This window comes from Artemia franciscana, chromosome 15 (genome assembly GCF_032884065.1).
Source record: "Artemia franciscana chromosome 15, ASM3288406v1, whole genome shotgun sequence".
Classification (NCBI taxonomy): domain Eukaryota; kingdom Metazoa; phylum Arthropoda; class Branchiopoda; order Anostraca; family Artemiidae; genus Artemia; species Artemia franciscana.
This window is the reverse complement of record NC_088877.1, coordinates 32,511,634-32,524,553: the sequence shown is the minus strand read 5'-3', so window position 1 is coordinate 32,524,553 and position 12,920 is coordinate 32,511,634. Positions and strand designations below refer to the sequence as shown.

General features: G+C 34.6%; 1 protein-coding gene across 1 annotated transcript in view; it reads left to right on the top strand.

Moving 5' to 3' along the window:
- LOC136036368 (chitooligosaccharidolytic beta-N-acetylglucosaminidase-like) overlaps positions 1-12,920 on the top strand; it is a 579,146-nt gene that overhangs the window by 13,237 nt on the left and 552,989 nt on the right. The window lies entirely within an intron of this gene.

The window sequence follows — 12,920 nt, the reverse complement described above, 5'->3', positions numbered from 1 at the left end:
GCCCCCACTCCCTATAAAATTAACACATGCCAAAGTTCCTGACAGTAAAAAAGGTGGTACTTGTGTATTAGCCAGTACACACTCGAGAAGTGACGTTAGGTTAATCATAACGAAATATACGAAAATATGATGAAAAGACAATACTTTAGTAACAAAACTGTGGAAACTACAACAATGAATTATAGTAGGGACTGCACAGAACGCATTATATGAAATAGCTAACATAACCTAACCCATCCAAAATACCATATCTCTATATTAAATATTTGATATAAATATACGTGCAACGTAGATTTCAACGTAGCATAAGCTAAATGTCTTCGAATACTAACATATATAAATCATTTACTGTTTGATCTTGCAGATCCAAATTGTGTACTGGCTAATATACAAGTACCAAAAAATTAGGTTAGGTAGTTTACCTGATAGTAAAAAAAAATTCTGACAGTAATGAATATATTTAGAAATAAGTTTATATATAATAAAAATCGGTATCATGTTATATCAATTTTAGTGTTTTAATATATCGAAAGTGAAAATATTGTTATACCAGAGAGTCGAGGTATTACCGATAACTCGATGTAGGCCAATTTATTATTTGGCTCATTGCGCAGCTCATTACAAACACGCCCGCCTTTCTTCTTTCGAAACTTAAAAATCAATAAATGAATAAACGGTATCTTCTGTGTGAAAGTAGAGCATCCCTCTATGATGAAATCCACCCTTGTATTAGCTAAGATTTCATAATCGCTATATTCCGGTCTTTGTACCTATCTAATATTAAATAAAACAAAAACAAGTTTAATTTAGGGTTTATTTAGAGGATGATCGACATCCATAATATGTTGAAATTTAAGCATAAATTGTATGGGGTCTAGGCAACGGGCAGTCGGACAGCTTCCATAATCTTATAAAAATAATTTATGATCGTTTTAAGTTTAAGCGAAATTCTTTACTTCATATTTTTTGTTCATGTCCTACTCCTATAAATTCATGGTTATCCTAGATAAAAATACTTATCTAGAAAGTAATACCCCCCTCCCCACTTTAGAAAGAATTCTTGGATAGAATCTTAAATGCCAAAACTTTTTTCTATGCCATTATTTTCAAATATTCCAACTGCAAGGCAAGGGTGGATCCAGGATTTTCCTTAGGGGGGGGGGGATAATAGGTTGCTTGGTTACCAGGGTTACACATTACCAGAAACGTATTTATAGTATAAAATAAAATAATTCTTTTACATAATTTCAATAAATGTAAATGCTTTTCTAAAAAGATATAAAGGAACATTCCAATGCGAATTATTCCTTAGGGAGAACAATGAGGTGGTGAATTCAGTAACTGCAAGGCAGGTCCCGAGGCATAACGGCGGGAAGAGAACCCTATCATCATCATCAACAGTAACAAATTTAAACCCCTGTAAAATACATTCCACTTTGGTTGAAAAATCAGATGTGTGCACCTGCTTCAAAGTAAGGTTTGTGGTTATGTTATACAGTCATTTTTAATACCCCATTTGGACTCCTCGCAAATACAGAAAAGACTATGGACCGTTGGCCTTTTCCTAAATTTAGTTTTGACCCATGAAAACAGAATTTTTAATTAACTGAAATGTGTGACTAAAAGTTTATGGAAACTTATTGGTTGAGCGGAAAACAACTCTAGAAGTAAACACAATTTAGAACTGCACTTCTAATTTGTTTTAAAAGCATGAACATTTAATATAAAACTGCAAAATTCCTATATTATCCATATTTATTCCCTAAAATAAACACCCGAAACTTTTTTTCTATCCTTTGATATTTTTTTTTACTCAATGGGAAGTTGAGTCAATAATGTTGAGCTTATTCAGTGATTTACTGCTAAGATCATTTATTTTAATTTTTAAAGCAATATCCATTAATGGAATCAAATAAGCTAATTAAATGATTAATCAATTAATAATAAGTGATAGATTTTACTGGATTTGTGTCACGGAAATTAAGAGGCAAATTCACAAAAATTAGACATATGAGCTGGATTAATGCATTTGGAGTTCATGCATATACGCAAAGAATGTGGATCATTTGGCCCGTACATCCCCACCCCTCAAAATTGGTTTTAAAACTTTGCAATTTGGAAATTCTGCCTGGATAGCTTTATTCTGTCTATAAATAGCTGTTTTTCTAAGTTACATTATTCCCACTTTTATGCTTATTCTAGAACACCATGCGGCTTCCTGTTAATGCAATATGAATCACACTGTATGAAAAATATGTTTGGGCTTTTTTCTAGTCATTCTGGAACACCAGGACCATACACGCAGACAAAAAACCCTAACCTAACCTTAAAAATAAGATTTTTTTCAACGGAAAGTAAGGAGCAAGTAAAGCTTAAAACGAAAAGAAATTATTCCGTATCTCAGGAGAGTTGCCTGCTCCTAAATGCCTCGCTCTTCACGTTAAATTATTTTACTTGTTGCTAAATCTAGTTTTTTTTTTTCTCACTTTTCCGTTGATAAAGGCTTCTGGGTGCGAATCTGGATTCGTATTTCCATATTTAAAAAAATTAATTAATAATGACAATAAGTGAACATGTAATTGAAAGTTATATATTTTTTTCGATTTCATTTCAAGGATATCAGGAAGTGGCAAGTTTCCAATAAGAAGGGATGTGTGCGTGTGTGTAGCGATTTGATGTGTATGTGTGATCAACGCTAGACCACTGCGACAATTGAGAAACACTCCTGTAACAACTCTTAGACAATCATCTTAAATCTTCCTTCATTCCCAGTGTGATGAAAAAACTTTAATTATGCCCGACTGCTATTGCATATTCATTCTTGCATAATTGATCGTGACTTCATATTAGCCTTATGTACTTCCTTTGTGTAAGGAGCCCAAATTTCTACGCCTGTATTCATTAGTCTTATGCTATTGCTTCTTGTAAACAGATCTAACCTAAAGGATATTTCTGTGAATAAGGATATGCTTGGGCAGTTTATTGATTTGTTGTTATTCATTGTCCTGCCACGGGTTATCCAGGCGTAAGTTGCTCTATTATTTACAGCGATATTGTCAACGAAGGCCTTATCACGGGTACTGGCTTTGAACCATCCCTCCAAATTTTTGTCCGACCCATAAAAAAACTAAAAAAAATGTATTTAAACAAATTTTTTGTGCGTTTTATATACTTTTTGTGCCCCCTCAAAAAAAAAAGTAAAACCAGAAGCAATCAGGGGCGGATCTAGAGCAAAATATTGAGGGAGGCCAGTGTGATAAGGGTACCAATGAGCAAATTTTTTTTTGGGGGGGACAAGTTATGAGAGATTCTAGGGGAATAACTCCTAAGTCTGAACAAAGATTTAGAATTGGCTTTAAACCAAGCTCAAATCCTGGGAGCTACAGGTTTCCAGCATGTTACATGTGTAGGTGAATTTCGCGACGTGTTGAGAGGAGCTGGCGTTCATCCCCCAAGAAATAAACTTTAACCTTCCCTCCCCCCCAAAAAATGCAACCTCTTCCCTCAACAAAAAGTCTTGGATTCCGCCTCAGGGGACTATGTATCAATTTCTACCTCCACCCTCCCTTCGTCTCTCCCTTAGAACTAATTCTATATTAAACAGTTCGTGGTAACGAACTGTAGCAAGGAACGACCCGGCTCAATAGTAACCGAAACTCTAAAAAATGGAATTTTGATACCGATAGCTACATAAAAAAAAATCGCATTTTAATGCTGATTTTAAATATATAACTTTCAAGATTAGTCTTACCTATCAAAAGTTACGAGCCTGAGAAAATTTGCCTAATTTTAGAAAATAGGGGAAAATACCCCCTAACAGTCATACAATCTTAACGAAAATCACACCATCAGATTCAGAGTATCAGAGAACCGTACTGTAGAAGTGTCAAGCTCCTATCTACAAAAATGTGGAAATTCGTAGTTTTTGCCAGAAGACAAATCACGGATGCGTGTTTATTTGTTTTTTTGTTTGTTTTTTTTTCCCCGGGGGGTAATCGTATCGACCCAGTTGTCCTAGAATGTTGCGAGAGGGCTCATTCTAACGGAAAAGAAAAGTTCTAGTGCCCTTTTTAAGTGACCAAAAATTGGAGGGCACCTAGGCCCCCTCCCACGCTCATTTTTCCCCAAAGTTACCTGATCAAAATTCTGAGATAGCCATTTTATTCACCATAGTCGAAAAACCTAATAACTATGTATTTGGGGACGACTTACTCCCCCGCAGTCCCCGTGGGAGGGGTTGCAAGTTACAAACTTTGACCTGTGTTTACATATAGCAATGGTTACTGGGAAGTGTACGGACGTTTTCAGGGGCATTTTTTTGGTTTGGGAGGGAGAGTTGAAGCGGGGGGGGGGGGTCACGTGGGAGTATCTTTCCAAAACAATGAAAAAATAAATATGAAAAGTTTTTTCTACTGAAAGTGAGGAGCAGCATTAAAACTTAAAACGAGCAGAAATTATTACGCATATGAGGGGTTTACCTCCTCGTAATATCTCGCTCTTTGCGCTAAAGTATTTTTAGTAATTTCAAGTATTTATTCTACGGCCTTTGTGATTCAAGGGTCATTCTTAAGGAATTGGGACAGAATTTAAGCTTTAGTGTAAAGAGCGAGGTATAGACGAGGGATGAACCCCCTCACATACGCAATAAAAGCATACGAACATAGAAGTTCGTTACGTAGGTTAATTCGTAAATTACGTATATTTTTTACTAATGAAAATGTTCTTAAAAAATTAAAAGTTCTAGTTGCCTTTTTAAGTAATCAAACAATTGGAGGGCAACTAGGCTTCCTCCCTCGCTCCTTTTTTCTCAAAATCTTCCGACTAAAACTATGAGAAAGCCATTTAGCCAAAAATAGATTTATATGCAAATTTCGTTTTAATTATTTATGTGCGGAAAGCCAAGATCAAAATATGCATTAATTAAAAAACGTCCAGAAATTAAATAAAAAAAAATAAAAGTTTTTTTTTAATGAAAGTAAGCAGCGACATTAAAACTTAAAACGAACAGAAATTACTCCGTATATGAAAGGGGCTTTTCCTCCTCAGCACCCCGCTCTTTCCAGGTCCAATATCTAGGAGTTTGGTGATGATATGATATACACTGTATCGGTATCGGACGTATCAATATCACTTGATCGGTATGGTTGTATTGTTATTGTACGTATTGGTATCGCAGGTATGTTAGACAGATTTTTTAATGGCTCATATAAAAGATATTGTTCATATCTACGTCCTTCCTATAAATTCAACCATCAGCAAGTTCCAAATGGCGCTAAAACAGCATTTTTGGTGCCATGTCTCAAGTAGAAAACCTGGGGCTAGTGGGCTGCCAGAACCTTTTCAAGTAAAATCTAATGCTCATTGAAAGTAAGTGTGATGCACTCATTTTTTTAAAGCATGTCAAGGGAAGGTACATGTCATGTCATGGTTTGCGACGGCATTCTTAGTAGATCTCTATCCATATCCCAACGAATGGCTTAATTTTGTCAAAATCCTGTGTGGGAGGGGGGTCGAAGTCAGAGCCAACTTTCCTAAATCAGAAGAAAATGACAGAGAAACTGAAAAGACGAGCCATATAGTAATAAAAAAGGTAAAGATGTATTAGAGAAAACTGACCTGTTTCACTGTATTCTTGAATTATGCAGGTTTGTCTTAGTTTTGACAACATTTGTGGAGAAACTAAATTTAAGGTGGAGGGGGGAAACTGGGGTCTGGTGGAAAGCTAAAAGCTGGGAGAGGTAGTTGCCCCCTCTGCCCCATAGCAAAACCGCCCCTGATCTCTACCCGTTGCCACTTAGTGGGTGAAGAAGCGTAGGCATGTGGTCTGGAACCACTCAAAGTTGTATATTAAAAGAACTATTACTTATTGTTATACTTACTTATTCAAATTAATTACTTAATAATTCCACCTTAATATTCTCTCTTTGCGTAAGATTTTGCATCCAAAGAGGAGGAAAGACAAATGCAAACACTTCTGTAGGAGAATTCATCTAATTCTTACTTAAAATTTTTGAAATGAAAAACAAACGTAGTTTATAATACCATTTATCGTACCTACACAAGAAATGATCTTTTTTCTGAAATTTTGATTTATTTCTAATTAATAAGTGGCTTTTTCATTTAGGGATAGGTCAAATAACTCCTCTACCCTAAGGCACATTTGTGTTGAGCTAGCAAAATTTGCCACAAACATGTCTGGATATGAAAAGCTGCCCACTTAGTTCACCTTTTGTGTAGAAGCAACTCGCCTGGAGCTACTTAAGGACTACTAAATATAATTTTCAAACAAAGAAAGAATCTGTTTCCTTTTTTTTTTTTTAATAAAAGAAACGACACCCTGTTTTCATGTTTTGTCACTCTAGACTTATTTTTTCCTTCAATTCTATTACGGCTTCTTCGTTCAGCTCCTTAATAAGGTTTAAGGCATCTTATATCCCCTAGATTGGAGGGGATTAGAAATTATAAAAATAAAGGTTTCAACTGAAACTAAGGAGCTACATCAAAACTTAAAACGAACAGGAATTATTCCATCGCCTAGAATGATGAAGATCATTCTACTCAAAGATCGCCTAGAAATGATGGCATTGGTGCCTTGTCAACGTGAGCAAGTGACGTCTTGCAGAGGATACATCAGGATAATAACACTTACTGTGGTTGTTTCTATTTGTCCCATTAATTTTTAATGGACAACTAGGAATTTTATAAGGAAATTATTCCTTATAAATAAAAAAGATCATGGCAGGGTTGTTTCTACATTAAATTTTAACCAAAAAGAGCAGATTAATTAAAAAAAAAATTCCAAGAGAAGTAAAGAGCGAAATTGGAACTTAAAACGAACAGAACTTATTACCTCATAGTCTATTTAATATAAACTAATAAAACCAGAGCAAATAAGTCAACTGGTGATATGTTCCTATGTTCGTAGGATTATAGAAAACTAGCGCTTTACTGAAAACACAAACTCAGTTCACAATGTTTACAGTGAGCTCAGATCAATGTTTGACTGTGGTTTAGGATCCGAAAAAGACTGGATTTCCAGAGTTCATATTACGGTTGATATTTTCTTCATTTCGAGTGATACTAGATGAGACCAAGGTGTTACCTGATAAATCAATTCATTATTTTGTATGCTGTATAATGAATTTAAACTTATTATTTTTATGCCTAAATTTTAAAGATTATTTTATTTGTAAACTGGAAGTTACTGATGTCACAGCTCCTGTAGGACAATGAAAAGTGTTACAGATTAGTTTGCTGTTGTGAGGCTACGTGCTTACTCTTGACTCCTAAAATCAATTTTCTTATTTTTTATACTTGGCTTTTGTTTTTTCAATAAATTGCTAGTTTTCTATAATCCTACAGACATAGGGAACTATCATTTATTTGCTCTTGTTTTATTGATGAATATTAAATAGGTTGTGAATTAATAATTTTGTTCGTTTTAAGTTCTAATTTCGCTCTTTACTTCTCTGGAAGAAACTTTGTTTGTTTTTTTTAATTAATTTATCGCAAATACAAGTGTAAGTGCATTAATGGACTACTTCAGCTATGTGTTAAAAATATCTTATTAAATAAATCTTAAAGTTCAAGTAATATTACTCTGATTGATTGTCTTCAGTAGTCACTTTCACTTCTTCCTAAGAACGTTTTTTGGCACCGTAATTATGAAAGTGACATGCAACTACATTTCCTTAAAGAAATTAAAAAAATTAAGTAGCTTACACAGTGTAATTAACAGTGATAGTTCTTTTTTCTATTTTAAGTGCCTAAAAGTCCGTTTTCTGCTTGTATTGAGGTTTCATAAGGGATGCCAACTTATGAAAGCGTAGGGTGGAGGGAAACAGGGGTGGATATGGAGCAATTGCTCGGAGGGCAATTTGACAAGGGTGACAATAAGGAAAATCTTGGGGGGGGACAAGGGTGCAAGTAATTTACCATATTGACAAATTTATTTTTAAAAAAGAGTGAAAACAGATAAAACAAGGAATGAGGGAGCCAGAAAAGTCTTAGAGGGGGTACAAGGTCCCCCCGGCCCCTCTTGGATCCGCCAGTTGAAATAACCTTTTTAAACTAATGATCAGAAAAAAAAATCCAAAATGTCGGGAGTGGATATTTATTTAAACTAAAATAGAGGTAAAAGGTATCTTGCAAAATTCAAGAGGGGAAAGGTTTTTTGCCCCTCCGCCCCCAATTGGGGCCCCTGGTTTTGAGCTTTGTCACACTTTGTCGGGGCAAATGCATACATTTTACCAACAATTATAAGAGAAGTGTAGTATGGAGGTTTTCGCATAAATTCATACTTGTATGCTGTGGAGGGATATAAAAAGGGACTTCTTCTTCAATATTGATTGGGTCTCTAGAATAATAAAGAAAACGCAATAGAGAAAATCCCCTTAAAGGGTTGATAGTCTTGGTAAAAATTATCCCCTAAGTTTCTGCTTGATAAAATTTCAATTTTAGAGATTTCAGTCCCCTATTCAAAAGCAAATAAATACGTTGGGTTTTTAGTTTAAATAATGATTACAATTGCGTTTAGGTGTCATTTCTTTCCTCTGGTAGTGTTGTAATGTATTGTTTGTTCCCGCTGTGTTTTGCCACAGCTTAGTTTGAACTCCAGACTTCGTATCAAGTTGGGGTCAAACCCGCTGCGCCACCATAGGGCTTTCTTTCCTCTGTGGAACATATTTGCCCAAAATTAGGCCTTTTTTATGTACTGAAAGATATTCCTTTGAGGGTGCTTCATCAGATGCACACTCAAAGGAATAACTATGCAAAGATGCACCCTCAAAGGTATGCATATGGTGCATAATTTGTATTAATCTTAGGCATAAATATTTTGCTTGCGAATTTATTGAAAAATTGGAGAGTGAAGGATAAATGTGTGTTTGTTGCAGAGCTGCCACCTGTAGCATGAAAGTGTAATTTTAGCACTGTTCCATAAAGTGTAGCACGTGTTCAGGGTTGCCACTTTTAGCACAAAATTACTATTTTATTACCATTTTAGTACTACTACAATCAATTTTTTTGCCTGTAGCACCGAAAATCGCTGTGTAGCACGCAAATTTGGGCAATTGTAGCACTTATTGAAGTGACTCTAGTGGCAACCCTGGTTTTTTGTTTACATGGCAAGCTTTAAGTCTTATAACTTGTGGTAAAAATAAAAATATATATATTGTTTTGCTGAAACTGAAAAGTGTTTTGAGCAACAAGACATATTTTTGGATAGAAAATTTCAGGTTATTTCAGTCAATGACTTAAAGTAATTAGTTTTGTTTGGTTTATCAACCTCTAGTTAATTTTTAGGTCTGTAAGCTTGTTCCTTATATATGTGTTCCTGATAGAAAAATAACATATTAGAAAATCTGAGGACTCGAACCTCTCTTCTAATCCTATCCCTTTTTTTCAATCAGCTCTGATCAGTTGTCTCAGGAGAACTGATCAGGACAACTGACAACTGATCAAAATATCAACGAAGTATTTTTTTTTCAGCGATTAGGCAAAAAAACTTGAATGAAGCACTTGGGTAATGTCAGTAACGTCTTAGATTTTAGCAATGTAATTAAGCAACGAACGAAAATCGGAAAATCGCAATATCAGATCACTTGGATAAATATAAGAATCCGGTTCGTAAGCATGAATTGAACTAACTTGGACTGAGGTTAATCACATTGGGTGGATTGAACTTTATTTGACGTTAACAAATCATGTTGAAAAGAGTTCAAAACAGGAATGTTAAAAAGACTCGCTTCCGTTTTTGCTTTGGAAAGAATAAAATTATTAAACAATATGTTGTTATTTTCTATATAAATTAATATTTTCAATTATTTTAGTTCATTATCACTACTGGTGACAGTCACTGCGTATGTAACCAAAATATCTAGTATTTCTTGTGAAATATATGGATGTCTATTAAAAGTATTTTAGCCCAGTTTGAACTTATCTTTGTCGTCATGGAAAGACAGTGTGGTCTTCGAAATTATCTGCATAATATTTATAGGGATAACTTGACCAAAGACGTTTATAAATATATAAACACCCCCCCCCCCCAAAAAAAAAAAAATACAAATGTTATCAACCAACGAAATGCAAGAAAATCAGAATTTGCCACCTCCGCTAAACTTCAATCTACATTTAGGCACTTTCAAGGAAGAAAAGCATGAACGAAGTTTATATTTCAAGACTTTATATCACATTATTAAGGATAAAAGTCGAAAAAGAGCTTTAATAGTGAGAGATAAACTTTCCCTGGAAATCTTATTTCAAAAAAGGTTAGTGTAAATGACTTGTTTTATTCAACAAAGAGCAAAAAATCACTCTAATCATGACTTACACCTTTCCAGAGAAAGATTACTTCGAAAGTTTTCAAAATTATCGACACCTGATGCAGTAACATCTTCGTCAATGCCAAGTGTGGTTAATTTTTCGTCAAAGAACTATAACGATACAAGAACAGTCAGTGATAGAAAAAGGTCCAACATTTTGTTTTAAATCTGATTAAGTCCCCATGGAAGATGTTATCTTTCCAATAGAAACATTTTAACATAAAAAAGCAAGCCAAATAAAAGATGTTAGTTTAGTAGGAGCTTCTACTGTGAACACCCTTTCAAATTGTGTATTGAAACCGGAATTTCCTAGTACGTCAATCGAAGACACAAGGATTCTAAAAAACATAAAAAAAGGATGGTTCAACTACTATTACAAAAGAAGGTAAGGGTAACACTTTAGTTGTGATGTATATTGAGAACGATGTTTCAAAAGTAATAATTTTGCTAAATAATGAAAAAACCTACAAAAAGCTTTTGTGTAATCGGACAGACTCTTATACAAATAAGTTTAAGAACGAATCAAGGTGCTTGAAGGACGAAGGAAAAATTATACCTCAACTTTATTACAAATAAAGTTGCCACATAGCCACACAGTTCCTTGTGCCCTTAATTACATGGACTTCCCAAAATTCACAAGCCAAACCTACCATTATGACCAATTGTGTCAAGCACAAGGTCACCGACAAGTGCTTTGAGCGAGTGGTTAGTGTCAATGTGTAAGCCACTTTTGTGTACACAAATTTCTTATATTAAGATTTCTTCTAATTTGGTTAAAAACTAAAAGAAGTGGAAATTTCTTCAAGTTCTTTGTTTTCAAGCTTCAATATTGTATCAATGTACACCAATATTGATGTAGAAAGTAGTGACGGCATTATGGATTCCACCAGACGGACAGAGGGTATACTATTTGAGCTATTATCCCCTCAAGACGTTATTACGCACACCTGGGTTTTATGAAATTACTATACTGCATGTGTAATGGTGTAGTTCACCTGTTTATTAATCTTGCACGATCTCATGGTGCGCTAGTCAAGCAGGGAAGGCTACATAATAGGGAGTGTTTACCTATAGGGAAATAATATCATAGGGGAAAGACGGCACACATGTGAGTTTTACGCAATGGTGGGGCACAGTTTGGATGTTACATAATGACTGTACATATAGTATGTTACATTATACTTGAGATCTTTTCTTTAGGATTTAGTTTTTCTTTCAATGCGTTTTTCCCCGAGGCGTTTTTTCTTCAATATTTAATTCTTTTTCAAGTGGTTTGTTTTCTTTGATATCTTTCAAGAGGTTTTTTTCTCATGGAATCCTTATATTCTGTCGTGTAACTTCGGTCACGCTCCCAAAGTAAAAAATGGTTTGGTCATTTCTTTAACTGACCGTATCTTTAGTGTTTGCTCAAAGTTTGCAGTGTTTGCTAAAGTTTTTTTTTAAGGAGGAGTTGTTTTTTCTAAGAAAAATACTAATAAGTAACATGTCTCTAGAGTGGTTGATTAACCAGACTTTTTCACAAAGAAGAATGAAGTTTCTTGAGATTTCTAAAGAAGTCTTGGAGACAACTCAGGAGAAGGATATTATTTGTTCCTTATCATGTATACCTGGCCTAAGTGAAATACTTAAAAGAATTTTACAGATTAGTGGTTTAAACGCAGCTTTAAAGAATAGTAATACTTCGGGCAGTTTACTAAATTCTGGGAAGGATCTAACTTCATTGGGCAGCAAAGTGGGGTCTATCAGATCCCATCTACTTGTGAAGCTCATATCTGGGACGGGCTAACCAGAGTTTGGGAATGATATTACTAGAGCATCAAGACTCTATTTCATTTCCTTTAAAGCAAAATTATAAACCTGAGGATTTCACTTCAAGCCTTTTGGAACACATTTTTGACTTTCCAAACCATTTTATTTTGTTAGATAATGCCTTTTTGATTTCTAGGGACCGGGGTTCAAAGCAAAAATTTCGCCAAACTATTGAAATTAAGAAAATTCCATTTAAGAATATTGCTTTAAATAGAGACACTGGTGAATTTTGGTTTGAACTCTATTTACGATAATATGTTAAAGCCAGATGGAGTAAAGTTCAATTCACCCGACGCGATTAACCTCTGTCCAAGTGTTACTTCAATTCATGCTAACCAGCAGGATCCAGGAAGGTCAAAGAGGCTCGCTTCCGTTTTTGCTTTAGAAAGAATAATGTTTTTAAACAATATGTTTATTAAACAGTTAAATGTTATTTAACAGTTTACTGTTTAATGTCATTAAACAGTATTAAACAATATATTTCAATATTGCTACTGATGAGGGTCATTGGACATGTGACCGAAATATCTAGTATTTTTTTAAATTTATCACTGACTATTACAGAATTTTATACCTATTTGAGCTTTTATTATGAATCGAAGTATGTCTTGGGCTCTTGAATAATGTCATGGAAGAAACTAAAACTTGCTGCCATACCTCCATGAGCTTGCTCTTACTCCCCTCACGCCCCAAGTTTCGAAAATAATAATTTAAATAGTCTAGTATTTCAAGTTATTCTAAGTATGTTAAGACCCCTCACTTGAGCCCGTTTCTCCTGAAAAGAAGTAC